This window comes from Melospiza melodia, chromosome 13 (genome assembly GCF_035770615.1).
Source record: "Melospiza melodia melodia isolate bMelMel2 chromosome 13, bMelMel2.pri, whole genome shotgun sequence".
NCBI lineage: Eukaryota > Metazoa > Chordata > Aves > Passeriformes > Passerellidae > Melospiza > Melospiza melodia.
In genome coordinates this window covers 19788673-19815000 of record NC_086206.1, presented here as the reverse complement: position 1 = coordinate 19815000, position 26328 = coordinate 19788673, and the positions used below count along the sequence as shown (strand labels likewise).

Below are 26328 nucleotides of genomic sequence, written 5' to 3'. Positions count from 1 at the left end.
CATAAACTGACTGAGAGAGTATTTTAAGAAGTATTTTAACAAGTCAACTCAAATACCTTTCAGTGAGAAAGTCTCTCAGACTCTCTCACTGACTGCAGGGCTTTTTTCTTTTTTCCCCATGGAATAGTTGTTTTACTCCCCTCCCAAAAATTGACTACTTACACTTCTGATCCCTGTTCTTTCTGGCAGCTTTCACATTTCCATCATTTGGCAACACAGCAAGGATTAGGAGGCTTCCTGATGTCCTCCTCCTCCCTGAGAAAGAACACACGGCTGACGTAAACGTTTTGATTTTAATATTTGGGCACACAACCAGTGGGGATCTCTCACCTGCTTTGTTGTCACTTTTTGTGCTTTGCTTGCCTCGCTGATCTGACAAAATGCAGTGCCAGTGGAACAGATTTATATCTAGGATTTATCCTGGAAAGTAGGATTCTCTCCCCATAAACATTCCCTGCTTCTAATGCTGTGAAGCACAGCATGGAGCTCCTAAAAGGGAGAAGAAAACAGAGGAAATAAAACACCACATCTACCAGGTAACAGGTTATGATTTTGCTGGATTGGTTAAAACAGGGAGCACATCCTATTGTGAAGGTTTGGTACCTCCTTAACACTTTTGGTTCAAAATGTTCCTCTTGGTCTGGGCCTTTTTGGGCAGATCACCACAGAAAAGGTGAATGGAAATCCACTGATTGAGGAGTGTGCATTTGCACCACTAAGAGATATCAGGCAGCCATAAAAGAGCTGTAAACCAATATTTCATATCTGGTCACAGCAGTAGCCATAAACAATGTGTGATACTCTCACGTGCCTGATCCGTGACACCTTTTATGACTTTATCTGCAGATTTCCTCAAACCTGGAATTGTCCAAGGCCAGGCTGGATGGGGGTTGGAGCAACCTGGGATAGAGGAAGAGAGAAAAATGGATTTGAAAAATCCAGAATTCTCCAAACCTGACAGAAAGCTCACACAGTTTTGTACATCTGTGTGCAAACACTGAGATAAGGTGTGCTGATTTAGGAAGGCCATGGAATAGAGATGTTATTGTTGAGAGAGAGATTGAGCTAGAAAGAAGTTTTAGTAAGATTGAGAGATTGAACTAGCAACTAGTTTTAATTAGTTTCAAAATATGCTCTTACAAAAATATTAGATATTTTAAAGAATTAGAAGTGTGAAAGATTCATAGTAGTAGGACCATGTGGGGAAAAAATAGTCCTGCCCCTGATAGTCAATAGGTGATACAACCTTCTCTTATTATCCTATTACTTTAAAAAGTCTTTAAAACTTCCATCTCCTCATCACTGCCACATTTTTAGCAAATTTAAGGGCACAGGTATTTTTTTTTTTTTTTTGCTGTTTAAGAACATTTACTGATGGAAATTTAGATTACTCCCTGGCAGCTGAGTGCGGGGTTTGGAGCTGTAAAATTTAATTAAGCCACTAAAGGAGGGATAAAATAGGACTGATTGTTGTGCCCCAGCTAAAAGTAGCTTGGCTGACATCACCTGGGCAGCAAACAGAAAACCAGGGAGCTCCTCACATCTCCCACACTTGGCTGGAGACTTTGGTGCAGGGAAAGACAAACTCCCCACTGCCCTGGGTGAGTCTGTGCCCTCTCCACATCAGGAACAAGGACATTAAAGTCTCTCAGACCTGTCTGACCTTGAGGATGATCTTTCCTGTTTAATTCGACTGCCCTAAAACTTGGGAGCAGAACTGCAATTTCAAACTGGTAATTACTTGGCAAGTAAATAAACTACAGCAGCGCTGGACCCTGAAAAGTTAAACTACCATGTGAGCTTCCATTAAGTATTTTATTCATACTTGTTTTCTACAGAAAGCCTCCAAATTTGAATTAAAACAGAAGAGTCAGCAGGAGGAGAAAGTGCAAGCTAAGTGCAAGATATTTCTTTTGCTTTCAGTTGCTGCATTAAAGGACAAGAAGCCAAGAGGAAAATATTAAATAAACATCAGGAAATACTAAGGTTTTGATGTTTCATGACAATTGTTTTCAGAAGGACAGACATGAAATAATCCCACATCAAACTGACTGTGTCTGACATGCCTGCCACCAGGTATGGTCCAAGAGAGGCAGATAGGGAGGAAGTGGTGAAAGGGAGGATAAATCATTCAGCCAAAACCCACTCCCAGTTCCTCCAGCCCATTCCAGAGAGCTCTGAGGGTTGTTAACACCCACACCTCTCCACTCCAGGTGTTTGTCAGGATTTTCCTCCAGCAGCATTCCTGAAAGGTCACTCCTGACAGGAGCATCCTGCTGGAAAACCTGTCCTCACACACCTGCAGGACAAACTGGTTTTCCAGCAAGATCAGGAGCCCGACTGTGTCACAGACATCTTTTATGAAAAATCCTTTCCTTAGGATTTTTCCTCCTGAGAAGCTGAGAGACCTCAGGGACAAAATGTAAACATTGATTATCTGCTGCTGTGGGATGCAACAGGTGCATCTGTGATTGGCCTCATAGAGTTGTTTCTAATTAATGGCCAATCACAGTCAGCTGGTGAGAGTCCAAGAGACAGAGAGTCCAAGACAGAGCCTTTGTTATCGTTCTTTCTGATTCTATTCATAGCCAGCCTTCTGATGAAATCCTTTCTTCTATTCTTTTAGTATAGTTTTAATATAATATATATAATAAAATAACAAATCAAGCCTTCTGAAACATGGAGTCAGATCCTCGTCTCTTCCCTCAGCTGAGACCCCTGTGAACAGCACCACAGGACTGGGCAGGAAGATGCTGGGGGTAAGGCCTGAATGAGGAATTTGTGTTGCTCAGAAGCTCAGGGAGTTAAACTGCACTCAGATGACACCACCAGAGAGTGACACTGCCATGGGCTCTTCTTCTTGAAGGAGAATCAGGCAGGATATTCCCACAGATCCCATCAGGCCTCTGGCCTGGAGTTATGGAGAGTATGGAGAGGTTTTGATAGCTCATGGAATGGCACCCCTGGAGTTTTTCCACCTCTGGAAGGGAGTTATTCCACCTTTGAGCCGCACTTGGGAATGGCAGCATCAAGCTAAGCCTGTTCAAAATTAGGAATCGACCTGGAGGAGCTAATTCAGAAAGGGTGTGAATTCCAGTCAGTAACAATGGATATCAGTGCTCCTGTCCCTCACAGCTGCAGGAGGAAAAAGCCAAGTTCTGTCTGTTCCAGGTCATCTGTTTCAAGACATCCAGGAAACAAGCTGCCCATGGAGTTGGGCAGGACACTCAGCCACTGGATTCCATCCTGGAGAACAAACAATGAGGAGAAGGAATTTCTTGCCTTGTCTTTCCTGAAATCTGAACTGCTGTTAACCAGCCCTGTTGGACAGCAAACCCACGATCGCATCCCACACAGCATCTCTGGATTCAGCAGAAGGAAACCTGGGATTTTGGGATGTCTGTCTCCAGAGAGGTGCCCCCTTCTGCCTTTCCCAGCCACAGGACACACCACAATTCCTGCTCTCTACCACAGCCCTTCAAGGAGCAAAGAAAGACATTTCTCCAAGACTTCTGTCTTCCAGGAATGAAAACATAAGACCAGATTTACTCACAAGTTTCTTCCAGGGGTGGCAAAGGAAGGAGAATTGGAAAAGCAGGAACATTTCTAGTAGGTGAGGTCCCTTCTGAAAGATCCACATAACCCATGCCAGTATTACCACAGCTTGCACTGAATATTTCCTTTTAGCAATGAAATTTAAGGCTGAAATCTGAGCTCTTGGGACCCTGGTAATTTGAATGCCACAACAAAACCTCAGCTCTAGACCTGCTCTTTATTTATTCATATACGAAATATGAAACATAAAATATCTGGGCAATATGAAGGTTGAAGCTAGATGACCTTTAAGGTCCCTTACAACCCAAATCATTCTATGATTCTATGAATTATGAAAATTTGAAGTTGCAAGCAAAGTTCCGCCCATGCCCTGCACGAGCCTTCCCTCTTCCAGCTGTAGAAAACCAAAATTCTCCATGAAAACCTTCCTCTTCCATTACCCTAACTGTGCTTGGAGCCCACCTAGCAGACCACCTCTATTCCTTTATTCTAGAATTTTCCTTGGAAGTTCAAGGAGCTTTTTGGAGCACCGAGTGGCTGTTTTTGCTGTGCTGTGGACAAAACCAGTCCCGTGGCTCAGCAATCTCCTCTGCAGGACATCCTTGTTATTCCAGCTCTTCTGTGGGATGGCAGCATCAAGAGAACCACAAATGGTGTGCAGGAAGGTCTGCCCATCTAGACCATCTATTCCTCTATTCTGGAATTTTCTTTGGAAGTTCAAGGAGCTTTTTGCAGTGCTGTGGACAAAACCAGTCCCATGCCTCATCAAATCCCCTGCAGGACATCCTTGTTATTCCAGCTCCTCCATGGGATGGAGGATCAAGAGAAGCCCAGTGGGTGTGCAGGAAGGAGGGGGTGACCTCCAGCTCTGCTCAAAGATGGGTGTTTATTGCTTTCCCAAGAAGATAAAGCTGAGCTCAGTCCCTTTCGTGCCAGCACTACTGAACCATTCTTGTTTCCTCTATGTGGAGGTGGAAATGTCATGCTTCAGCCCTGGTTGGTGCTTTTTTTTTTTTTTAATTTCTTTTCTTATTTTGTGGTTTCCATGTGCTAGAAGTGCCTGGGAGATGTGTGCTCTGCAATGTGAGAGGCAGCTGCTTTCATGTAGCCCCGTGAGCAGCGCCAGCAGTGAAGGTGTTACTGGAGGAGTTTTTATTGCCAGGATTTCTTCCTTCTGTCTCTGGGGCTGAGGCACCACAGCAGATTGTTAACACTGCTCGGAGCAGCAGGAAAAAAACCCCTCAGAGCTCTTTAGGCTCTGTTAAAAGGGATTGGTGCACGTTTATGACCTGCTTGGGATTTTATCACAGCTCACAAGTCTTGGGTTTCTCGGGTTTAAAACATGAACCTCCTTCTGTCTGCTGCATCTTCCAGGAGCCAACATTGGCACAAACGACTCTCTGCCAGTTCCTCCCTGACCAGACCAGTAATTTAACCCCATTTTTAAAGGAACAAACTGGTTTTAGTTTCCATCAGAGTTAGGGCTGATTTCCCTGGCCCTCTGCTCCTCACAAGGGCAGCAGTGACATCCAGCAGCCACAGAGTCACCCAGGAAGATCCATGCAGAAAGCAGCTGCCCAAAATAAGTTCCAAAGCCTCAGTTATTGCCCTGGAACACATGGGAATGGTTTAATAAATCTGGGAAATTCTGTGGAAGGGAGAGCTGGAGGGCAAAGGCTCCGAGCCAGTGTAAAAGCTTGAGCAAGGGGCATTATAATGACATTAATATTTATTATAATTACATCTGTAATTGTACTCAGGGAGATGATTTCTACTTCTTTTGTGTTAGATACAAAAGGTAGATTTCAGTTTATCTGCTTTCAATTACAAACATCTCTAAAATGACAAAACCTTCAAGGCACAATAGATATCCTATTTACAGATAATTTCCCTAGAGAATGATCCACATTTGTACCTTCAAAAAAGCAATTAAAGAATATCTGTCCAACCAAATATCACCTCACCTCTGACCAGCACACAATTCCTCTTGGTGAATCCCCTACAAACCCAATTTCGTGCTATGGAAACAAAGAATTGTCCCAAATCATGTCACTTTTTAACTCAGGGCATGTTTAACAAAACAATTGCCATAAAGATTTCAGATATCCTAAAGCTGAAACAACTCACTGAGCCACTGAGCGAGAAGAGATCAAATGAAAAAAAGACAAATCTGGCAGCATGATTTCATTAAGATGCCAAACTTGCAGTGGGGACAGCAAAAATAGGAAAAAAACCTCCCAAGAGCTCACCAGTTCCCTGATAAAATGGGAAATCATCCAATGGAGCAGGAAAATCTGAGACTGATGTCCTTTCTTGCAAACTTACAGCCTAATTAGGGAAGCTACAGGAAGAGTAGACAGCTCTTCTTGACAGCAAACCCAGCAGAAATTACTGCACTTCCAAAGCCATCATGTCATTCAAAACATCCCTTCAGATATGGAGTAGGGGAAAAGCTTCCATAAGAAATAGATCAGGAACTTCTTTTCATTCCCTGCTTCTTAGAACTTTCCAATTAAGAGAATTCTTCTTTTTTCCTAATTTTATAATATTGTATCTTCTCAAAAGTGAGAGTATTTTATCTAGAAGCTTGATTTTCTACAAATAATTATTACCAAAAAATAATAAGGGAAGAATTGTACCTAATTTCTGGCTCCTTTAGTTCCTTTCCTGGGATGATCTTGCAAAGCGGTTTACACGTCCCTCAGCATCTCCTCCTAGAAATAAAACAAAATAAATAAATAATCTTCCTTTCAGGGTGTTTCTTTTTAAAACAAGACCAGAAATAACTCCACTTTTTGCCAAAGCACTTCAGAAACACAAAGCTGCCTCCAAACCGAGGTGAGGCGCTGAGGGCAGAAATAAATAGGAGGGTGTTAATTGCAGAGCAAACATCAATCCAATAACAGCTCTGGGGATGCCAAAGTGCCACTGGTGAGGGGCAAATCTGGTGACAGCAGCAGCAGCTGAGGGATAAAACCATGAGGTGTTCCCTGGAGGACCTGGAGGGACACCCCAAAAGGTCTCAGTGCCATGGATGCATCCCCCAGTGCTCTGCCAGCACACAGCTGAAGTTAAACCACCAGTAAACCAGGGAAACCACCAGGAATTTCTCTTGGTCCAATCAGGAAGATTTAAATATTCTTTTTTTTCTTTTGGTCTTGTTTTTGGGGGATTTTTTTGGAGATTTTTTTGTTTGTTGGGATTTTTGTTTGTTTGTTTTCTTTATGGCTGGAATTTCTCAATAAAACCTTTGAAATGACAGAATGTCTATGGAGAGAAAAAATCCTGCCTGTCCCTGGCAGGACTGAGGGACACTGAGCAGCCACCATGGTTGGGAGAGAGATCCCTGCATCTTCTCCCTGTCCTCATCCCCATGGCAATTCCTCCACCTCTGGCTGAAATTCCCTGTGGCATCAACCCAGCTCTTCCCAGGACCAGCAGGTTTAGGGCTGTGGGGATGGGATCCCTTCAGGAGCCACAGAGCAAACTCCAAACTCACTTCCAATCAAAGTTTGATTTTTTTGCAGCGAAATATTCATTCCTAGGGAAGGGGAGAGGGCCTCACCATGGCCCCATTGGGAAGCCAGCCTAGAGACACTGCCTGTTTGCTGAGGCACATCCTCTTCCCATCCTACCCTATTTTCCCTAAAATAACTCAGCCAAGCAGTAATTCATGGTTATTGACTAAGCTATAGAAAAATCTCAGGGGAATCAAGGAGATAAATGGCCTTTGGTTTTCCATAAATAGGGGTGATGGCAACAGAGCCTTTGTGCTGCCTCAGGCAGGGCCAGGAGGGTTTGCAGCTCCTCTGCAAATCTGTAGGATTATGTTGCTCCGTGCCTAAAAACATATTTACACTGGGAACAACAGGCTGGGTGGGAATGGCACTTTTTATACTGACAAACCACTGGAAAATAAAGTCCTTGATAGAATTTTTGCACCACGCTGAAAAAATAGAATTTAGGAAAACGTAAAGGCACATGAACTGACATTAATAATGGTTAAAATCTCTGGGTTTTTGGGCAAGTGTCTTTCCTGGTTGTGCCCACCCTCCTGCAGCTCCAGTCTCCCCCATTTGCTCCCGGTGGGAATGTGATGCTGACAGGGCAGATATTGGATCTGATCCACCTCTTCCCTGCTCATTTCTGTTTTTCTGGGTAATCTCAGGCTCTTCCAGCTGGGGAGGCTGTTGGAGCAAGGTTAATTCTATTGAACACAGCTGCTCCTTGGGTTGTTTAGAAGATGGGATTGCTGCTGCATGAGCAACCCTTCAGACTTGTTACTACAGCCTTAACCTTCCTTTTAAAGCCACTGATTACAGGCACAAAGGGTTTCCCTGGAACTGCAATTCCATAATTCCTGTGATCAGCACTAGCAGCACATCATGGGGGCAGTGCTTGCAGAAAATAGTAAAGGTAACATTTTTAGAAAGTTGGAAAAGTAGATTTTAGAAACAGAAAGAGCAGAGAAATTAGAGCTAGCTGCAAAATTTGAAAGTAGAAAAAGGTTCATTAGTACAGCAAGCAAGGACATGAAACAATAGCTTGAGTTTTAGGCTTGGCTGAGATAGGCCTTAAAACTGCAGAAAAATATGCTTGGCAAGATAGTGGAAGGTTTTAAACTTAATAATGAAGTATTGTGTATTGTTAATAGAAAGAAGACAAGCGAGCATTGTGTGAAGCAGGTGTACGTGTGGTTCTAGTAACCAGCTAGAACAATTCTGGTAACCAGCTAGAAAAATCCCAGTAACCAGCTAGAATAATATTCTGGCAACTAGCTAAAACAATCCCAGTAGCCAGCTAAAACAATCCCAGTAGCCAGCTGGAACAATTCCAGTAACCAGCTGGAAAAATTCTGGTGGAACAGCTAGAACAATCCAGGAACAGCTAGAACAATCCAGTAACTACCTAGAACAATCCCAGTGACCAGCTAGAACAACTGTAGTAACCATCTAGAACAATCCTAGTAACCAGCTGGAACAATCCTTGTAACCAGGTAGAACAACTCTAGTAACCAACTAGAGCAATCCCAGTGACCAGCTAGAACAATCCTGGTAACCAGTTAAACAATCCCAGTAACCAGTTGGAACAATCATTGCTGGCTGTGGTGAGCTGTTGCCATCTTTCCATTGTCTCAGCCATGTAACGAGGCTGATTCTGCAATAAAAGCTCAAGGAACATCTCCCAGCAGTCCTGTCCTGTTGGTGAAAAGAACAAAAACCTCCCCAACACGGTGAAAAGAACAAAAACCTCTCCAACATGGTGAAAAGAACAAAATCCTCCCCAAAACAGTGAAAAGAACAAAATCCTCCCCAAAACAGTGAAAAGAACAAAATCCTCCCCAAAACGGTGAAAAGAACAAAATCCTTCCCAACACAGTGCTCACCCTGGGTTTGGTGCCCAGGATGCGTCACAGCCCCACCCCAGCACATCAGACTGAGTGCAGGTGACATCTGCCACACCTTTGGGTGGTGACACAAGGACACCAACCTGCCAAGCCCTCTGCTGTCCCATTCCCCAGCAGGAGCAGAAATTCAGCGAGTACAAGAGGAAGCAAATCACAGCCTTCCTGTCCAGCAGCAAGAGCAGAGCTCCAGGAGCAAGGAGAGCTGCAGTTTGTTGCTTGTCAGCACTGATTCATGCACTCAGCCTGGATGTACATCAAATCCTCTGCTGGAAAAGCAGGATTAGTCATTGTTTCCAGAAAAATACAGCTTGCAGCAGACACCACAATGTATCTCTTTTCTTCTGCAGTTACTCATGCGCTTATTACTTACAGTCTTGGTTGGCGGATTTGAAAAATTCAAACATGAAATTAATTATAGTGCTTGTTAATTCCTCTGCTGCTGGACAAAACCTGCACGGACAAAGCAAAGGCTTTTGTCTGCTCTGACGTGGCTGAGGGATCAGGGTCTGTTGCTTCTTTATGGGGTTGCACATCATCCCCCAAGGAAAAAGGGTCAACCTTCCCCTGGAGAGAAAGAAAACCTTGGCATGAGGGCAGGAAACGCTTTGGGTTTTCTTTTTCTGTGCCATCCCTCCCCATGAGAACATTTGCCCTGTTCCCTGGGCAGGGCAGGCAGAGTTTTAAATCCAGATTTCAGCTGTAATCCCTTTTTTGAGTCAGTTTCTGCTGCCATTCACCAGGACTGCTCTTCCTGCCACTGGTGGCGTTTATTTGTCATGGCTGGGGCAGAGGAGAGAATGGAATCACACATATATCCATTTCTAAGGAAGGCTTTTAAAGCTCTCCAAGATGATTTTCCTCTAAGTGTTCCTATGGATCATCTGCCAGACCACCAGCCATGAGGCACTATCGAGTGTAGCAGCTCTCTGCTATTTTATTTATTCCTCCAGTTGGAAATAACCAAACCTTGCTAGAGCTGCGTGGAAAAGCAGGCTTGAAATATTAGTGATATGTCAGGAAAGGAAGAGGATTGTCATCACATAATTATAGGCAAAAATTATCTTCATATCTGTCATTGCTGCCATTTTTCCTGGAACACCATTGGAAGGAAATAAATTTATCTGAGCTGAACTAGATACCAACACCACCTTTGCTTTCATTTCTGCTTGACTTCTGTATTATGTAGCTAACAGAAAACAGTGAAAATGCAAATATTTTCACAAATTCTCCAGTTTAGGATGATGTGAGCTCCTGGACCCTGATAAACAAGCACAGGGCCACCACTGCCATGGCCAAACCCCATCTCTGCAGGGAAGGAGATGCTGCAGGGATGATTATTTTATAAATACCTGCCTGTTTCCATAACTCTTGGCTGGCTTCCACTCACACACATTTTGCAGACACATTTGGACCATTTTCTCTGCCCATCTCAGAGGCTGCAGCCATAACAGCTCTCTGGAGCATCACTTTTGGGTAACGAGCTGTGACAGACCCAGGGAGACCAGCAGGAAAAGAGGTGAGTCTGTTATGGAGGTCTCATCCCTGCCCAGGGCAGCCTGCTGCCAAATCAACATTAAATCTGCATTTTCAGCTCACTCAGGTGCCTTGGAAAGGCTTCTTGGATGAGGGACAAACCACAGGAGTCTCAGCACATTTGGGCATTGAGAGCACTGTTTGCTGCAAAGGAATAATGCCAAGAAAACATCTGGAGTGATGGGCAGCTGAGTGGCAGAGATAACCCAGTCCTTAAACCATCCCCTGCTTTAAAATGCAAAATATTCAAACACAAAGTTACTCTAAATGTGGACTTGCATGGAGCAGACAATGCTGCCCTTTTTCTTGGTGATCTAACCCAGATAAAATAGATAAAATCAATTATTTCAAAGAGAAACTCAAAATGGAGCTCTTTTCTTTCACCCTGAAGAATTTACAGCTTTAACTAGATGAGGGAAAAAAAAAAAAACAAGAACATGAACAATGTACAAACAAATACAAACACTTCCTGGGGAGAACAGGACTGGGAAGATTTGTTAATGGTATTAAGAAAGGATTTGAAGGAAAGGAGAATATTCAAGGTAGAACAGCTGTCAGGGAAATGAACTGAAAATATTTCTTCCTGCTGTGGAAAAGGATGTTGGACCTTTGCTGGAAAACAGAAATTTAAACAAAGAAACTTTTGTTTTCCAGCTGTGTCAAAACTGCTTCTAATTGCAGGGACTGAGTGCAATGCAGGGAGAGGATGCCCAGGCAGTGTTTGGGATGCTGAAGGAGCAATGTGGAAAGGCCAGGTTTAAAGAAATAAAAAAGAGAAGACAGAATTCTTCTGGGAGTGGAGGGAGGTGTGAGATAAATCAGTTCTGCCTAAAGAAAATCCATAAGCTGCTTTCCAGGTCGTAAAGAGAAATATGCTGCACATGAGGAATTTGTTCTTAGCTTTTCTTCAGCCTGAAAGAAGTCACTGTCATTTTTACAGAGAGAAAATATTTTAACAAGGTGTTCTGTCCTTGAGCAGAGGCCTCTTCCCTGTGCTGTGGAGCCCTTGATCCCCAGAGCCAAATGTGTGGGACTGGAAAAGCAGCTGAGACACAGCAGCCACATCCCTGCAACCCCCAGAGCCAGCAGGAGCTGCTGGAAATGGTGCCTGGGGAAGGCTGAGATAGAACAGAGCTAAAGAATAAATAGGGATTTATTAAAAGGATCTCCTCCGTGGATCCACCTGGGGCAGCACAAGAGCCCAGCCAGGGCTGCACCCAAGATGAACCAAAATGGTCCCAAAATGAGCCCAAGATGAACCAAAATGGTCCCAAAATGAACCCAAGATGAACAAAAATGGCCCCAAAATGAACCCAGGATGGACCAAAATGGCCCCGAAATGAACCCAGGATGAACCAAAATGGCCCCAAAATGAACCCAAGATGAACCAAAATGGCCCCAAAATGAACCCAGGATGAACCAAAATGGCCCCAAAATGCACGAGCGCTCCCGGGGTCTCTCCCTGGGATCAGTTCTGCCCCATTTGCACCTTGCAGTTCATTGTCCCATTCCAGCTTTAGCCCTGCAGTCCCACCCTGCTTGTTTTTCTCTCTCCAGCCCACGGTGTTTGTGCTCCTGGGCTGAGATTTGGATCATTTGTCCTTGGTGCCCAGCTGGAGCAGGAATTGTTTTGTGTCCCTGCTCTGTGCACAGAGCTCAGCATCCCCTGATGTGAGCCCAGACCCACACACTAAAGCAGCACAGAGTGTGAAAAACAGAAAAGCCAAAACCTGATGCCTCAGAACAGGCACATGAACACATAAACTCTGCTCCTGAAGCAGCAGCTGCTCCTGGCCCTGCCCTGTGGGAGCATCCCAGGGATGCTGGCTCCAAGTGTGTTGGGCACTGGGTGCCTCTGCCAGCCCATCTCCAGTGTCCCTCTGCTGCTGCCTCTTTGTTGGGAGTATAAGAACAGCTCCCAGGACAAACCAGGTGTTTTCCATGCCTGGAATGCCTCCTGCCTCGCTGACGAGGCAAAATCTGGATGGGATCCAGGCAGAGCCCTCCAACCACCACCATCTGCAGGGCTGCTGCACCCAGCAGGGACGAATTATCCCAGCTGAATGCTGTGCCTGCCCTTGCCTGAGGGACAGGGGATGGGTCACTGTGCCACCAGGCTGTGGGACACCCTGCCTGGATGATGCCAGCATCATCCCTTCCCCCTGTGACTCAGCCTCTCCCTTCCTGCTGCCGTGGGTACAGCTCTCAGCCTTGCAACACCCCGCACATCTCATTCCCCTTCAGGGAATAATTCAGGCCTGAATTTCCGCGTTTCAGGGCAAGCTGGCAAAAAAAAGCCACATCCTGTGTGAGTCAGGTACAAGAGCCTTGTGGTTCCATCATGCTGAGATGTGACATCCTGGGCAGATTCCCTCTGCTCCTGCACATTCCTGCTGCCCCATGCCCAGGAAAAAGCCAAGGCAAAACCCTGTCCTAGCAGCCTTAGGCAAACCTTTCAGCTATTGAGGGTTTTGAAAATAAATATAAAAAGTATTAATATAAACAGGGTGTTTTGCTTCTTGTTGGTGGCTTTGACAGGTGCAAGGCTTTGGGGTGGCACAAGGTTGGTGATGGGACCCATCAGAGGCAAATCATCAGCCAGGACAAAATCCATGGCAAAATTTGGGCAAAATCCACGCTCCTCTCCAAGCCACAGCATTCATTCCAAGCCCAGTGGAAGGGTATTTTTCTTTCCAACAGCTCAGGATTTGTGCTAAGTTATTGTTGGCTACTCTGCATTTGCAGATATTTTCACATCTGTAAGGCTGTAAAAGGTGACATTGATCTTCCTGTGTTTCTGTGGGTGAAATTATTTTGGAAAAGGCACCATGTAGGTGTAGGATAAACTTCATCTTGCCCTTTAATTATGTCAAAACTCAGGTGGTCAAAACAAAAAATAAAACAAAAACACAAACAAACAAAAGAAAACAAACCAAAAATCCAAACAAACAAAACCAACAACATATATACACATATACATATGTATATAAAAATATAAATGTAAATAAATTTATAAAACTATAATATAAATATATATTTGTATATAAATATGTAAATAAATTTATATTAAATTTAAATATAAATTTTACCTATAAATATAAATACAGATAAATTTATATAACTATAATATAAATATATATATAATATATGTGTGTGTAAATATATAATGAAATATGTAAATAAATTTATATTAAATATAAATATAAATTTTACCTATAATATATGTACCTATATAAATATATGAAAGACACAGTTTCAATTTTTTAATTTCTACAGATGCCAACCCTTGTTTATTGCCATCAATCTATAAAGCCAAAGCTCTTGGAGCCATTTCCACCAAATGATGACCAAAAGCAGGTCAAAAATGACAAAGTAAATGCACTCTGACTGCAATATGACTTAATTTTAACCAGCAGGAGTTTCAGGGGGATTAAAAAAAATAAAAAGGAAAAGAACTTGTTGACATGAAGCATGTGGAGTCACTAACCCAGGATTGTGTAAGGGCTGTAAATCTGCCTGGAAATGAGGCATGAAATGCATCATAAAAAGTATATCATCAAAACTATAAGATCAGCTGAAAATTTATGGTAGGTAGCTTGGGGAGAGCAGTACATGTCTGGACTTTAAATCAAATACAGCTCTTCAGCTGTATAATCCTGCAAGCTTTTGCACAGAACTCCTTTTTTCTTATTTCCCCCTCCCTGCACCAGCTCTCAGCAGTAAAATCCCCACACTATTTTCTGTAAATTCAGCAATGAAAACTCTGTAATCTGAAAGTCAATACCAAACCTGCCACAGCAAGTGAGCTACAGCAGAAGCATCACTGGTTTTAACTTTGGGGGCAAATAAAGCTCAAAAATGAAAGAGAGGATTTGTCCTCTCCTGCAAAAGGTTCTGTTGGCTCAACTAAAGCAGCTCCCCATTCTCCTCATTGCTTTAAGGTGTTCTTCTGACCCCCATAACCCCACTGTAATTATCTTCTTGGTGTTGGTTTCTGTTTCTTCATCTCCCCAAAGATTATTATTGTCTCTCTGTGGCCAGATGAAAACCAGATGGGGAGGATAAAGTGGAGAGATGAAGATTTGGGTGAATACCTGATTTCTGCTGTGCCTGGTGGGTATGGGCAAGCATGATCAAAATTAAAGCATTAAATTACTCTCTAAAGCCTAACAGAAATTGTTCTTTTGGTTTCACTGTTGTGCCAAGGGAGTGGGGATCATGATCCTTCCAAATAATCCTTCCAAGGGGCCAGAGGTTTATCTCACCTAAATTTCCCTGCTCTACAAACCAGCCCACAAATTGCCCAGCACAAATCTACAGAGGGTCTTTTAATCTCTGATCATTCATCAAGAAAAGGCTGCAGAGGGCAACTGGGGGAAGATTCTCCTGCTCACTGAAGAAACACAAAATCAGAGCACTCTCTAAAGCAAACCAAGCTCACATTTTCCCTGGTATCTCCTGCAGCTTCTTGGTTTTTCCTGTTAATTCTTGAAGATGAAGTACTGAACCACAGTCCTTACAAATGGGACAATTCATGCCATATATTTATATTATTGAAGTGTTTCATCTTAATCCTTATTGCAGTCTGGGATGCACTGAAGAAACACAAAATAAAAGCACTCGATAAAACAAACCAAGATCATATTTTCCCTGATATCTCCTGCAGCTTCTTGTTTTTCCTGTTAATCCTTGAAGATGAAGCACTGAACCACAGTCCTTACACATGGAGCAATTCATGCCATATATTTATATTATTGAACTGTTTCATCCTAATCCTTATTGCAGTCTGGGATGCTCTGTGCTTTCCCTGTTTTTTGGAGCCCTGGGACCCAGCATTGTGCAATCCCCCACTGCTGCAGCTCTGCCAGCTCTAGTGGAAAAGTTTGAGCAAGAAAAAAAAAATCTCCTTGGCCGGACACCAACCACACTCCTCAAAATCAATGTCAGGGCTCTGTGAGGCTCAGATTTCAGGGCCAGCAAGAGCTGCTGTGGCCCAGATTTGCAGCAGGCTGCTGTGGTGGTGGTTACAAGGGTCTGAGGATGAGGGAAGAGACGAGGATCTGACTAAATGTCACAGAAGGTTGATTGTCACAGACATCTTTTATGGAAAATCCTTTCTTTAGGATTTTTCCTCCTGAGAAGCTGTGAGGCCTCAGGAACAAAATGCAAACAATGATTATCTGCTGCTGTGGAATGCAACAGGTGCATCTGGGATTGGTCTCACGTGGTTGTTTGTAATTAATGGCCAACCACAGTCAGCTGGCTCAGACAGAGACTCCGAGCCACAAACCTTTGTTACCATTCTTTCTTTTTCTATTCTTAGCTTAGCCAGCCTTCTGATGAAATCCTTTCTTCTATTCTTTTAGTATAGTTTTCATGTAATATATGTCATAAAATAATAAATCAAACCTTCTGAAACATGGAGTCAGATCCTCGTCTCTTCCCTCAACCTGAGACCCCTGTGAACAGCATCACAGCTGATTTATTATTTTATGATATATATTACATGAAAACTATACTAAAAGAATAGAAGAAAGGATTTCATCAGAAGGCTGGCTAAGAATAGAAAAAGAAGGAATGTTAACAAAGGTTTGTGTCTCGGACAGAGAGTCTGAGCCAGCTGACTGTGGTTGGCCATTAATTAGAAACAACCACATGAGACCAATCCCAGATGCACCTGTTGCATTCCACAGCAGCAGCCCAGGTGGTTTTTAGTGTTAATGAGAGGTACAATCAGTACAGCAGAAATTAGAGATTCACAGGTGGGCAATGGGGCCTTTGTAAGCCCTGAGTGAGCAGGGATTGTTGTGTGACCCCAAAACTCACAGCCTGGTGCCCGAGGTCTCTCCTGGACAAGGGGAGGAGGAGGAGGAGGAGGAGCAGGTGTTACCTTCATCCCCTGCTCAGCTGCACTGATGGCTTCCCAGTCTGGAATTGGAGACAAATTGGAGATAAATCGGAGACAAAGACTTGCCAGCCTTCATCCAGAAAAGGAATTTCCCAACGACAGCTTCCCACAGTGCTGGAAAAGCCTGGGTAGAGAAGAGACAAACAGGTCTGTGATCCCTTGCTTGGTGCAAAACGTGACTCTAAAAGAAGCTGGCAGCATCACCCAGAGTGACAACAATTCTGCTTGCAAGGCCCAGGAAAAATCCCAGGATAAAGTGAGGGTGAAATGTGGAGGAAAAGGACAGGGGAAAAGGGGGAAAATTGACAGGCCTGGCTAAATCTGCACTTCAGTTTAGATGGTTTTGTACTTTTACAATTAATTTCTGATGAAATTATAATTAAAATTATGCTGCGGTTGTGGTTTTCTTTTTTCTTTCCAAACAGTTCCACTGAATTTTAAACTAGGCTAAGAAACAGTGTTACCAAACAGAATTTACTCATCCTCTTTAGGGTATTTTAAAAATACTGGCTGTTCAAATGCTGATAAAAACTGTCAAGTAAATGCAGGGCATTTATTTGCTGGCAGGAAATACAGAAGGAAGGCAGAGGCAAAACAAAAGTCACCAAATATGTGAGTACAAGGTGTGTGGGTCTCCTTTTCCAGACTCCAGCACTGTCCTGCTGGCTGCACATCCCATCCCATCCCATCCCAGGGTGGATTTTGCCCCTCACTGACACAACTCCTTGGACATTTGGACCATCAGGGCAAGCAAAGCTGATCTCTGAGGAGCTGCTCCTCATTCCAGCACACCATGTTCTGCACCACATTCCAAGTCTCCTCTGCTCCATTTTATCACTGAGGTCTTGGCTGCATTCTTCTGCTTTTTTTCCCTTTTTTTTTTTTTTTTTTTTTTTTTGTCCCTTTGCCTATTTCTTCTTTTATTTATTTTAATTTTTTTTTCCAGCAAGTTTTTCTCTAGCAATCTGCTGGAATGAGCAGCCAGCCTGTGTCAGCTGGGACGGAGCTGAGATTTATGAGAGCTGAATGCTCAGACAGTGGTTCAGGGTGGAAACTCTAACCCAGCAGACCCTGCTGGGTGATTTTACACAGATTTACTCTCTGTCTGATCTCTAGGAACCTCTGCATGCAAACCTTGTGGATGTGCTCAGCTGGAGAAGAGTTTGGGCTCAGCCCTTTGCCACCACTGACCAAGCCCAGCGCCTCAGTTTCCCTGCAAGGCTGGATTTAGTGGGTTCAGGACTGCCCACTGTCACAGAAATCCTTTCCTGAGGATTTTTCCTCCTGAGAAGCTGAAAGGCCTCAGGAAAAAATGTAAACATTGATTATCTGCTGCTGTGGGATGCAACAGGTGCATCTGTGATTGGTCTCGTGTGGTTGTTTCTAATTAATGGCCAATCACAGTCAGCTGGCTCGGACTCTCTGAGAGTCACAAGATTTTATTATCATTCCATTCTCTTGCTTTTCCTTTCTCGCCTTCTGATGAAATCCTTTCTCCTATTCTTTTAGTATAGTTTTAGTATATAAATATAACATCATATCATATCAATCATAATATATATATCATAATATAATACATATAATAATATAATATATATCATAATATAATATATATCATAATATAATAAATCAGCCTTCTGAAACATGGAGTCAGATTCTCATCTCTTCCCTGCTCAGCTTCTCAGGAGAAAAAAATCCTAAGGAAAGGATTTTTCAGAAAATGTGTCTGTGACACTCTCAGAGCGCAGCTTTGCAGCCCAGGGGCTGGAGCACCCAGGCCAAAAGGCAAAAATCACCTGGGGTAGATCTGAACTCCTACAGGCACTAGCAGCTCTGCAAGCACAGGAGCTGGAGCTGTTTATCGCCAGGAAGAAGTGAAGTGAGCTGTGGAGCCAAACTCCTGTGGCTCTGACAGAAATCTCAGGATATTCCCCTTCCAGGACCCGACACAATGGCCCTGTCTGGCCAGACACGGAGCCTTTGAGGGATGGAGCTCCAGCTCTGTCTGGGCAAAGAGTCAAACTCCACAAAGCTCCATCCAAGCCTCACACCTGATGGCCCTTTGAGCCAGCCCAGACAATGATCTGGAGTTTGTGCTCTGCTCCTTCCACCCTGTCCAGCTGCCAGCCTGCCTGCCTTCTCCCTGAGGAGAAAATGCCAGCAGATCCTTCCAAAAAGAAAAGGAATCCTGGGGAAAAAAACAGGTTTTAGGCAATCTTAGACTGGTGAGGAGGTGTGAGACCACGAGGCTGACAGGATCCTCCAAGCCCCAGCTGGAAGAAGTCCAGGGTCAGTGTGGGCTCTAACGAGGCTCCAGTGGGACCAGCTCTGACTGAAACAGGGATTTTACACTCATGGAACCTTCTAAATCCATGGAATCACAGAATGCTTTGGGCTGGAAGGAGATCACATAGATCCAACCTCCTTCCATGGGCAGAGACACCTTCCATGAGAAGGAATTTCATCACGACCTCATCGAGCCAAGCTTTGAAAATCTCCAAAAAAAGGGGATTTCACAGCTTTGTTCCAGCATTTGAGCACAGCTGAGGGGCTCCTCTCTTTGCTGACCCCTGCATCCTCATTCCTGCAGGTTCTTCCATTCCATAGAAACTTTAGCACTGGCCACTATTCCTAGAGGGACAGAATTAACTGAAATTTGAAATGAAGCCTTTGTTGATGGGCTCAGAATATCCAGAAGTCAGGAATATGCTGTTTTTGTCATGGTGACTCTTTTCACGCTGATTCATTCTCCAATATTATTGCAGTGTCAGGGTTCCTGTCTCAAGGCAGAAATCCTGAAAATCACCAGAGCTGAAACTGCATTGGACACAGACCTGGCCACTCAAAATGAAAGGAACAATTTCCCTGGTGTCCCATTAACCTCAGAAATACAATAGAAAAACTGAAGTCACAATTCAGGAAAAAAAAATATTAAATAAAATCAGCACCGAAATTGCTCCTGACGAACCTGTTCTTGTAAACCATGCTTTGAGCAGAGATTATCTCCAACCTCAAACACCCTCTGTGATTTTCAGTAATTTCAATAACTTCAAATAATATCTGTATCAAAATGTGCATTTATGTGCATTCCTGAAATGTAGCATTAGTGGGGAACTTGTTGATAAAAACGGAGTAAAACTGAGAAATTTTTCAATTATACTTGATGCAACTCCAGGCCTGGTGCAGAGATTAATTTATTTTTTTTATGGATTTCTCTGCATGAGCTCCTTGAATCCTCTGTTTACCAGTGGGGCTGTAATACTCATACTTGTTTTCATCCTATCAAAACCACACACCTTCTTTATTTAATTTATTGCACCAATTGCTGGAATTGTGCAACTCCTGGGGATTCTTTCTAAAGCCTTCAGACAGATGACATCCAACAGGAAAAAATAAAAAAGGCAAAGGAAAAACACCCTTCTCAGAGAGGAAGAAGCTGAAGTTTTGTACACCTGCCTTCCAATTTTTGGCAACAGCAAAACCCCAAATTTGCATATTCTAGCAGCATAATTTTGACAGAAATTTGGAATGAGCATCCTTGGTGTCCTGACACTGAGCTTCCAGAGGAAAATATTGCCTGTTAAAAGAAGATGAGATGGATAAAATCTTAAAACTTAGACATGGGGAGGGATGGAGGCTGAGGGAAAGGGAACGTGGATTTGGAGAAGGATCGGAAAAGGGAGAGGGAACAAGAGAAACCACCAGGGAGGGGAAAGGGAGAAGGGAAGGATTGGAAAAGGGAGAGAGAACCAGAGAGACCAGGGAGGGGAAAGGGAGAAGGGAAGGATTGGAAAAGGGAGAAGGAACCAGAGGGGGAATTGAGGTGGTCTGGGCCTGGATGCACACACAGCCCTGGTGGAGCTGAAGGACATCACCTGCCCCACCTTCTCCTCCATCCATTTCAGTAAATTTAGGCCAAGAAATGCCAAAAGTCCAGAGCACAGCCCTTGTGCAGCTCAGCTCATGTGGAGGACAGTTTGCTTGGAGAGCACACAGGGAGGAGATGACTCACAAAGGGCTCCTCACCCTTCTGACAGCTGAGAGAGGGAGCACGAGGCACCAGCCTGTCCCTGAGGATAATCCAGCCCCAGAACTGGGACAAGGAACTGGGAATAACACAGACAGGCTCTTCCTGGGGACAAAAGCCAGAATATGCTGATTTATGGCAACAGGAGGAGGGATTTATTTTTATTATCCGAGCCAACCTGAATCACAGCAGAGGCAAGAGATCAAAAATGAAGACCAGGTCCACGTCCTTTCTTGGTCTAATTGCAGTCACTCCAAGAGGGTTTTGTTTGAACAAGCGTTCTTGATGTTATGTCTGCACTGAAAAGGAAAAAAAAAAAGAAAAATGTTTCCGTTTCAGTTTGGTCAAGCCCCATGAGCTAACCTGGGCTAAAATAGAGGTGACCAGAGTGCAGGAGCAGGAGAGGGATGGAGTGGGCCAGATCAAAGGCGCTCAGGGAGGAACGCCCAAGCACAGGAAGCTGTGAGTAATCCCCACACCATGCCCAGCCTCAGGAACCCACAGATTCGGGGAGGTTGGGAGTCCCAGGGCCCAAGCTGGAGATGTTTGTGAGCCTCCGACCCCTCATACAACAGCAGAGCCCCCTCAGCACCCGACAGGAATGAGCTCCTGGTTGGAGAACGTGGCACAAATCCCTGCTCCTCGTGTGGCTCAGGCCTGCGGTGTGGGCACCCCAGATGCTGCAGGTCACAGCAACAGCCCTGAGGTGAGCTGGGGTCAGCTTGGGGTTCAATGGAAATTGCTGGATTTAGTCAGAGCCTCTATTGGTTTTCCTTCTTTCTCTTTATCCTTATTTTCATTGGAGATAATTAATATGAATTGGTTAGCTGGCACTAAAAACATATTTTCTTCTTTCTGCCCTAAATTAAAACAGAATCAGGAGGTAGGCATGAACTGGGCTGAGGGTCCAAACACACTCCAGGCTTAAGGAAAGCCCAAGTTCCAACCTAAATTTTGTGCTTGAAATCAAGGAAAAAAACATTTCAGTTTGGTGAGGAGAGTTTCTTAGCCTACAAAACAGTATTCTATCCCATTTTATTTTATCTGAGCATACCTGACTGCAACAAGGATGAGTGATTGTTTTTCCCAAGGCTCCAATCCCAGTAGTACACATCCCTTCATTTTTCTTCATTTTTCCTAAAGATTTTTGGCGAATAATTTCCACCTCTGGCTCCTCACATCCTATTTTGTATAGGAAGGCTCAGGACATGCCTGGGGTCACCCTCCAGGTTACTGATTAGGAAATAGTAGGGTTTGTCAACATCTGCCCATGACAAACTTTTAAATATAAATACAGATGGTTTTATTTAAAAGGTAAAAGGTCCAAATTCAACTCAAGGATGAAGCCTGTTTTCTTTCCAATCTCATTTTTTCCCCTGGATGTTTGGTACGCTGTGTTCTGTTGCTGTGAAGTGTAATCACATTTATATAATAAAACATAATTAAGAGAGGGAAGCATAAATTGGGAGTTCTTTCATTTTGTGACTTGTTCAAGAAAATTCTAGCCCAAACTGAGTAGAATTTGTATATGTCAAGTATTTCTGAGTGCTTATTCCCATGGAAAGAGGGAACACAAGGCTCAGTGAAGTAGAATAAAGAGGATAACTTCTCTAACTGGTACATCTGTGGACTAGAAAATGAACTCCCTTCATCCAGAGTTTGGCTCTGAAGTCTGCAGCAGAAGCTCTCTTTGCACGAGCTCTGATCCTGTTTAATTGTGCTGCACCTCAAGTGCAGATCCCATTGTAGCAATTCCTGCCCAGGTAAAGATTTCTACCCCAGAAAATATAATTCAAAATGACTTTTCTCTGACTTTTCCCATGACTTTTCTCTGCATAAAAGCTCCCAGACCAGCAGCAGGGTGCTGAATCACCAAAGAAAATTGCACAACAAATTCAGCATAACAAGAACAAACTCTCCATCAAACCCCTCCATAATCCACGAGGACAACCCAACATTTGGCTCTCAATAAACCCTGTGATCAGGCACCTGAATTCAAGAAATCACCAACCTGAAATCACTTCCAGTGACCTTTGGATGCTCCTTTATAAATACCATCTCATGCACTCTTCGTGCCCCAGGGCTGATAACCCAATGAACCCATGGATGGGTTTATTTATCTTGTCATTTATTTATTTATCTTGTAATTTCTTCCTGTTTTGCTGAGGTTTCTCATCTCCCTGTCCCTGTTTCTCATCTCCCTGTCCCTGAAAAGAAGCAAAGGGATTCACTGGCTCTGTGGAGTGTGATCACATTCATATAATAAAACATAATTAGGAAAGGGAAGCATAAATTGAGACTTCTTTCATTTTGTGACTTATCCAAGAAATTTCTAGCCCAAACTGAGTAGAATTCATATTTGTCAAGCATTTCTGAGAGCTGATTCCCGTGATAAGAGGAACACTGTGCTGAGCACAGCAAAGACAGGATTTTTGGGAAAAGGGACAGGGGGAGAGGCACAGAATCAGCATTGGGAGGGCAATCCCCATAAAACATTGTTTTTATCAAGAAGGGGGGGAAAATCTGGCATCTGGATAATGCTCCTAGCAGGGCACCAGCAAGCCTGGAGCAGAGACAAAACTTTGGAGATTTAAATCCTGGGAATCTGACTGTGACTGTGCTTGGTGCCCAGAGCAGCAACAGGGGTGGGGACAAAACCCCTTTAATGTGAATGTGGAATTAATTAAAACATCCTGCTCTGCTTCATCAGAGTCAAGGAGAGAACTTGCAAAAGGCTGAGCTGGTGTTGCACTAGGAAGGGATTTACAGGACAGGGTTAAATTCTAGATATTCCTGGAAAACTGCTGAAATGAAAATCATCAATTTGCACCCAGAAGAGCAGAGGATTGTATGTAGAAAGGGGAAATCAATTGTGAGGGGCTGGAAACAGGGGCTGGAGGGAATGTGAAATGGGAAAGGTGGTGGGAATAAACTCAAAGAAACAACTGAGAAAAAAAAACCAAACCAATGTTGGAAAACACAGTGGAGGAACAAGAATTTTTATTTTTTTTTTTGTGTAACCTAGAAAAGCAGCAACAGGAGATGGGAAATTGTGTTCACAGCTAAACACATAAAGATCATTATCAAGGCAAAGGCAGCCAGCAGCTCTCCAGGAATGCTCCAAGGAGCACATGAGGCCTTTGGCTTTATTTGCAGCAAATACCTTGAACATATCCTCAGATTTAAGCACTCCATGAACTTGTTATTTGTTAGGATTTCTTCTTCCTTCCTTGGCATGAAAACATCCTGAAGGCAGCAGAAAAAAAATTTATATTTATATTTATATTTATATTTATATTTATATTTATATAATTTATATGTAATTATATTATGTATTATTTATATTAAAATATATAATGTACTATATATAATATTATATATTATATATATTAAAAATATATAAATTAAACACATGCAGCATATATATATATATATGCAGCGCCTATATATATATATATATATGTATATACACAACACATCTTAGTCATAGAAACCCTGGGAAAACCTCAATTTGGCACACAAACATGGTTGATTCTGCCATGGGGACTCTGTTTTTAGTGCAGTTTTTGCACTAAGCCCAAAAAAGTGACACCTGAACCCCTGGGAGCAGCAGGAGCAGGGAGTCACACCTTGGGTTTTTCTACCATCAAATGCAAGGCAGAACACGAGGCCCAAATGCACCAAGCAGCATCAAACTGTACTTCACAATCAGATTTTTTTTTTTAATTAAAATATGGGTCTAATTTCCCTTAAGGCAATTAAAAGAAAAGAGGGAGGACCCAGCACCATTTACTTCAAGAGGTGCCCACTTTTCCTTTTCCTTATTTTCACTTTTCCTTCTCCTGCTGCTGCCCCTGAGCACCACAGTGGCATTAGGGTGGCATTTTCCACCCTCAATAACTGAATGGCAGCAAAATAAATCACTGAGGCATGAACTGAAATCCCCCACAAAGCCCCACCAGTGACCTCAACATCCTCCAGTGCATCCTTTGTGCAGAAAGGCACAAATCTCACCCAAAACCACTCATTTTTTTTATGTCTCCTGCTCTGCTTGAGCTTTATGTGAGCGAAATTCCTGCAGCACCTGCACTCCTGCCGTGCCAGGCAAACCTGGGGGGGCATTCCAAGCTCTGCTGCCCTAAATAGGCTGAAAATAATCGAGTTTTTACTCTGTGAGGCGGAACCGTGCGATGTTTCCTGGAGCAATCCATCCCGTTCCACCCAGGTTCTGGAACAGCTGGCAGGGGCTGCAGCTAGGAAATGGCACTGGAGATTTAGGAGGTTGTAGGAAATATTCCTGAAGTTTTAAACTCCATGTGCAGCTGCTGCACGGAAGGCAAAACAGGATGTCAGCTGCACTGGTAGAGGAATGTCCTCTAATTGAAAAGATTTGGTGAGGAAATGAGAAAATCTAGAGCAGAGCACAGTTTGGTCCAGCGATGATATGGGAAATAAATGATATCAGTTCTCCAGGGTTAAAACAGAGAAACATTCAGGACAATGGGCTTGTTCTCATTTACTCTCACAGCCTGTGGTGGATGGAGCAGCTGTCACCTTCAGGACAATGATGTTTAGTGTGTGTTTGCTCTGTTCAGCTGGGAAAAAGACTTTGAAGCAAATTCCTCAGTCAGCAAAGCTCTCAGCCCCACCAGAGGCAGCTCTGCACCAGCCCCTCTGCTCTCAGTGCCACCAGAAACATCAAAAAAACACCACCAAAAAACCCTAAAACAAAAGCAAGAAGCTGCCTCAGTGTAAGGTAACTCTCAGGGTCACCTCTGGTGATGTGACCTCAGACAACTCTTGTGACAGTGTTCACAGGGATGAGGGAACAGACAAGGATCAGACTCCACGTTACAGAAGGCTTGATCTATTATTTTGTTATATATATTATATTAAAACTATACTAAAAGAATAGAAGAAAGGATTTCATCAGAAGGCTGGCTAAGAACAGAAAAAGAAGGAATGATAGCAAAGGTTTGTGTCTCGGACAGAGAATCTGAGCCAGCTGACTGTGGTTGGCCATTAATTAGAAACAAACACATGAGACCAATCCCAGATGCACCTGTTGCATCCCACAGCAGCAGATAATCATTGTTTGCATTTTGTTCCTGAGGCCTCACAGCTTCTCAGGAGGAAAAATCCTAAGGAAAGGATTTTTCAGAAAATATCATGGCTACAAACTCTGGTTTTTACACAGGGAACTGCATCCTAAAGAGCTCTGGAGCAGCAGAGCCCTCCCAGCCCAGGCTCCATCCTGAGGGACATTTCACACTTTGCCACTTAAATATTTTGCAGACAGGTAACCCAAATATTTTGAAAATGAAAGAGAGAAAAGGGACAAAGCTGCCACTCAATCAAACTAATGATGCAAAGCTGATTAATGAAGGAGGTGAGTGCTGCACTGCAGGGAGGTCAGAGGGAGTTTGTTGATGTACCTTCAGAAATAGGTGGAGAAGCCAGAACAGATGTGCTCCCATGGCAAACACAGCTCTGGGGAGAGGTGGAGCTCAGCTGGGTCAGCCACACACGGTGATTTCTCCACCAGGGCCTGAAAAACGGGCATAAAGACACAAAATTAAACCACACTTCTCTAATAAGGGCGGGACAGCTATTGGGTTTGGAGAGTGAGAAAGAGCAGCAGTGTTTGTGGAAGTTTAATGCTGCTTTGCAAAGTTTGCTTTCTCAAATGAGAAAGAAACAGCCAAAAATATTATGATTTCTGCAGAAAACCAAGTTGGAATAGGCCAGATAAAATGACGATCTCCACTTGGCAGGGAGCTTATCACTCACCTGGAGATATCAAATGCCACTTTTCAGAGGGGATGACAGGACCTGCAGGGATTTGTGGGATCCCTCCAACCCCTCCGTGTGCTCCTCACACAGCCAAACCCACTCCAC

The 26328-nt window shown here is 43.6% G+C and overlaps 1 long non-coding RNA gene across 1 annotated transcript; it reads right to left on the bottom strand.

Annotated features, from left to right (window-relative positions):
* Window positions 1-695: 695 nt before the first annotated feature.
* On the bottom strand, window positions 696-25974 carry LOC134424073 (uncharacterized). Its single transcript, XR_010029330.1, has 7 exons — window positions 25866-25974; window positions 23594-23676; window positions 22442-22637; window positions 20609-20729; window positions 16386-16527; window positions 6195-6269; window positions 696-900 (listed from the first exon to the last, which is right to left on the bottom strand). It is a non-coding gene; the product is annotated as an uncharacterized LOC134424073 (long non-coding RNA).
* Window positions 25975-26328: the final 354 nt, after the last annotated feature.